Genomic DNA, 4,906 nt, shown 5'->3' with positions numbered 1-4,906 from the left:
TTTTTTTCGGTTATTTCTCTGATTTTTTTTTTTTTTTTATTATACGTTGTGCTGACCTTCGTCCTTTGAATGACGCTATCCCGAGAAGGACACATAAAGGCGAGCCGTAATGGCCTCATCTTCGGCAGGCTCCTCCGGTTTTTTTTCGGTTATTTCTCTGAGTTTTTTTTTTTTTTTTTTTTTTTTTTTTTTTTTTTTTTTTTTTTTTTACGTTGTGCTGACCTTCGTTGTTTAAATGACGCTATCCCGAGAAGGACACATAAAGGCGAGCCGTAATGTCCTCATCTTCGGCAGGCTCCTCCGGTTTTTTTTTTTCGGTTATTTCTCTGAGTTTTTTTTTTCTTTTTTTTTTTTTTCTTTTTCCCGTTGTGCTGACCATCGTTCTTTAAATGACGCTATCCAGAGAAGGACACATAAAGGCGAGCTGTAATGGCCTCATCTTCGGCAGGCTCCTCCGGTTTTTTTGTCGGTTTTTTCTCTGGGTTTTTTTTTTTTTTTATTTACGTTGTGCTGACCTTCGTTCTTTAAATGACGCTATCCCGAGAAGGACACATAAAGGCGAGCCGTAATGTCCTCATCTTCGGCAGGCTCCTCCGGTTTTTTTTTTCCGTTATTTCTCTGAGTTTTTTTTTTTTTTTTACGTTGTGCTGACCTTCGTTCTTTAAATGACGCTATCCCGAGAAGGACACATAAAGGCGAGCCGTAATGGCCTCATCTTCGGCAGGCTCCTCCGATTTTTTTTTCGGTTATTTCTCTGAGTTTTTTTTTTTTTTTTTTTTTTATTTACGTTGTGCTGACCTTCGTTCTTTAAATGACGCTATCCCGAGAAGGACACATAAAGGCGAGCTGTAATGGCCTCATCTTCGGCAGGCTCCTCCGGTTTTTTTTTCGGTTTTCTCTCAGAGTTTTTTTTTTTTTTTTTTTTTTTTTTTTTTTTTTTTGTGCTGACCTTCGTTCTTTAAATGACGCTATCCCGAGAAGGACACATAAAGGCGAGCTGTAATGGCCTCATCTTCGGCAGGCTCCTTCGGTTTTTTTTTTCGGTTTTTTCTCAAGAGTTTTTTTTTTTTTTTTTTTTTTTTTTTTTTTTTTTTTTTTAACGTTGTGCTGACCTTTGTTCTTTAAATGACGCTATCCCGAGAAGGACACATAAAGGCGAGCCGTAATGTCCTCATCTTCGGCAGGCTCCTCCAGTTTTTTTTTACAGGTTTTTTTCCGGGTTTTTTTTTTTTTTTTTTTTAACGTTCTGCCGACCCTCGTTCTTTAAATTACACTATCCCGAGGAGGACACCTAAAGGCGAGCCGTAATGGCCTCATCTTTGGCAAGCTCCTTCGGTTTTTTTCACAGTTTTTTTCCAGATTTTTTTCCTTTTTTTTTTTTTTTTTTTTAACGTTCTGCTGACCCTCGTTCTTTAAATTACGCTATCCCGAGGAGGACACCTAAAGGCGAGCCGTAATGGCCTCATCTTTGTCAAGCTCCTTCGGTTTTTTCACAGTTTTTTTCCAGATTCTTTTTTCGTTTTTTTTTTTTTTTTTTTTATATACGTTCTGCTGACCCTCGGTCTTTAAATGACGCTATCCCGAGGAGGACACCTAAAGGCGAGCCGTAATGGCCTCATCTTTGTCAAGCTCCTTCGGTTTTTTCACAGTTTTTTTCCAGATTCTTTTTCCGTTTTTTTTTTTTTTTTTTTTTTTTTTTTTTATACGTTCTGCTGACCCTCGTTCTTTAAATTACGCTATCCCGAGGAGGACACCTAAAGGCGAGCCGTAATGGCCTCATCTTTGGCAAGCTCCTTCGGTTTTTTTCACAGTTTTTTTCCAGATTTTTTTTCCGTTTTTTTTTTTTATTACGTTCTGCTGACCCTCGTTCTTTAAATTACGCTATCCCGAGGAGGACACCTAAAGGCGAGCCGTAATGGCCTCATCTTTGGCAAGCTCCTTCGGTTTTTTTCACAGTTTTTTTCCAGATTCTTTTTCCGTTATTTTTTTTTTTTTTTACATTCTGCTGACCCTCGTTCTTTAAATGACGCTATCCCGAGGAGGACACCTAAAGGCGAGCCGTATGGCCTCATCTTTGGCAAGCTCCTTCGGTTTTTTTCACAGTTTTTTTCCAGATTCTTTTTCCGTTATTTTTTTTTTTTATTTTTTTATACGTTCTGCTGACCCTCGTTCTTTAAATGACGCTATCCCGAGGAGGACACCTAAAGGCGAGCCGTAATGGCCTCATCTTTGTCAAGCTCCTTCGGTTTTTTCACAGTTTTTTTCCAGATTTTTTTTCCGTTTTTTTTTTTTTTTTTTTTATACGTTCTGCTGACCCTCGTTCTTTAAATTACGCTATCCCGAGGAGGACACCTAAAGGCGAGCCGTAATGGCCTCATCTTTGGCAAGCTCCTTCGGTTTTTTTCACAGTTTTTTTCCAGATTTTTTTTCCGTTTTTTTTTTTTATTACGTTCTGCTGACCCTCGTTCTTTAAATTACGCTATCCCGAGGAGGACACCTAAAGGCGAGCCGTAATGGCCTCATCTTTGGCAAGCTCCTTCGGTTTTTTTCACAGTTTTTTTCCAGATTCTTTTTCCGTTATTTTTTTTTTTTTACATTCTGCTGACCCTCGTTCTTTAAATGACGCTATCCCGAGGAGGACACCTAAAGGCGAGCCGTATGGCCTCATCTTTGGCAAGCTCCTTCGGTTTTTTTCACAGCTTTTTTCCAGATTTTTTTTTTTTTATTTTTTACGTTCTGCTGACCCTCGTTCTTTAAATTACGCTATCCCGAGGAGGACACCTAAATGCGAGCCGTAATGGCCTCATCTTTGGCAAGCTCCTTCGGTTTTTTTCACAGTTTTTTTCCAGATTCTTTTCCGTTATTTTTTTTTTATTTTTTTTTTTTTACATTCTGCTAACCCTCGTTCTTTTAATGACGCTATCCCGAGGAGGACACCTAAAGGCGAGCCGTATGGCCTCATCTTTGGCAAGCTCGTCCGGTTTTTTCACAGTTTTTTTACAGATTTTTTTCCGGTTTTTTTTTTTTTTTTTTTTTTTTTTAACTTTCTGCTGACCCTCGTTCTTTAAATTACGCTATCCCGAGGAGGACACTTAAAGGCGAGCCGTAATGGCCTCATCTTTGGCAAGCTCCATCGGTGTTTTTCACAGTTTTTTTCCAGATTCTTTTTACGTTATTTTTTTTATTTTATTTTATTATCATTTTTTTTTAACGTTCTGCTGACCCTCGTTCTTTAAATTACGCTATCCCGAGGAGGACACCTAAAGGCGAGCCGTAATGGCCTCATCTTTGGCAAGCTCCTTCGGTTTTTTTCACAGTTTTTTTCCTGATTCTTTTTCCGTTTTTTTTTTTTTTTTTTTTTTACATTCTGCTGACCCTCGTTTTTTAAATGACGCTATCCCGAGGAGGACACCTAAAGGCGAGCCGTATGGCCTCATCTTTGGCAAGCTCCTTCGGTTTTTTTCACAGTTTTTTTCCAGATTCTTTTTCCGTTATTTTTTATTTTTTTTTTATTTTTTTTTTTTTACATTCTGCTGACCCTCGTTCTTTAAATGACGCTATCCCGAGGAGGACACCTAAAGGCGAGCCGTATGGCCTCATCTTTGGCAAGCTCCTTTGGTTTTTTTCACAGTTTTTTTCCAGATTCTTTTTCCGTTTTTTTTTTTTTTTTTTTTTTTTTTTTTTTTTTTTACGTTCTGCTGACCCTCGTTCTTTGAATTACGCTATCCCGAGGAGGACACCTAAAGGCGAGCCGTAATGGCCTCATCTTTGGCAAGCGCTCCTTCGGTTTTTTTCACAGTTTTTTTCCAGATTCTTTTTCCGTTATTTTTTTTATTTTTTTATTTTTTTTTTTTTTTACATTCTTCTGACCCTCGTTCTTTAAATGACGCTATCCCGAGGAGGACACCTAAAGGCGAGCCGTATGGCCTCATCTTTGGCAAGCTCCTCCGGTTTTTTCACAGTTTTTTTACAGATTTTTTTCCGGGTTTTTTTTTTTTTTTTTTTTTTTTTAACGTTCTGCCGACCCTCGTTCTTTAAATTACACTATCCCGAGGAGGACACCTAAAGGCGAGCCGTAATGGCCTCATCTTTGGCAAGCTCCTTCGGTTTTTTTCACAGTTTTTTTCCAGATTTTTTTCCTTTTTTTTTTTTTTTTTTTTTTAACGTTCTGCTGACCCTCGTTCTTTAAATTACGCTATCCCGAGGAGGACACCTAAAGGCGAGCCGTAATGGCCTCATCTTTGTCAAGCTCCTTCGGTTTTTTCACAGTTTTTTTCCAGATTCTTTTTCCGTTTTTTTTTTTTTTTTTTAACGTTCTGCTGACCCTCGTTCTTTAAATGACGCTATCCCGAGGAGGACACCTAAAGGCGAGCCGTAATGGCCTCATCTTTGTGAAGCTCCTTCGGTTTTTTCACAGTTTTTTTCCAGATTTTTTTTCCGTTTTTTTTTTTTTTTTTTTATACGTTCTGCTGACCCTCGTTCTTTAAATTACGCTATCCCGAGGAGGACACCTATAGGCGAGCCGTAATGGCCTCATCTTTGGCAAGCTCCTTCGGTTTTTTTCACAGTTTTTTTCCAGATTTTTTTTCCGTTTTTTTTTTTATTACGTTCTGCTGACCCTCGTTCTTTAAATTACGCTATCCCGAGGAGGACACCTAAAGGCGAGCCGTAATGGCCTCATCTTTGGCAAGCTCCTTCGGTTTTTTTCACAGTTTTTTTCCAGATTCTTTTTCCGTTTTTTTTTTTTTTTTTACATTCTGCTGACCCTCGTTCTTTAAATGACGCTATCCCGAGGAGGACACCTAAAGGCGAGCCGTATGGCCTCATCTTTGGCAAGCTCCTTCGGTTTTTTTCACAGCTTTTTTCCAGATTTTTTTTTTTTTTTTTTATTTTTTACGTTCTGCTG

The sequence above is a fragment of the Arachis ipaensis genome, chromosome B10, assembly GCF_059453495.1.
Source record: "Arachis ipaensis isolate K30076 ecotype BB chromosome B10, ASM5945349v1, whole genome shotgun sequence".
NCBI lineage: Eukaryota > Viridiplantae > Streptophyta > Magnoliopsida > Fabales > Fabaceae > Arachis > Arachis ipaensis.
Note: the sequence above shows the minus strand (reverse complement) of the source record.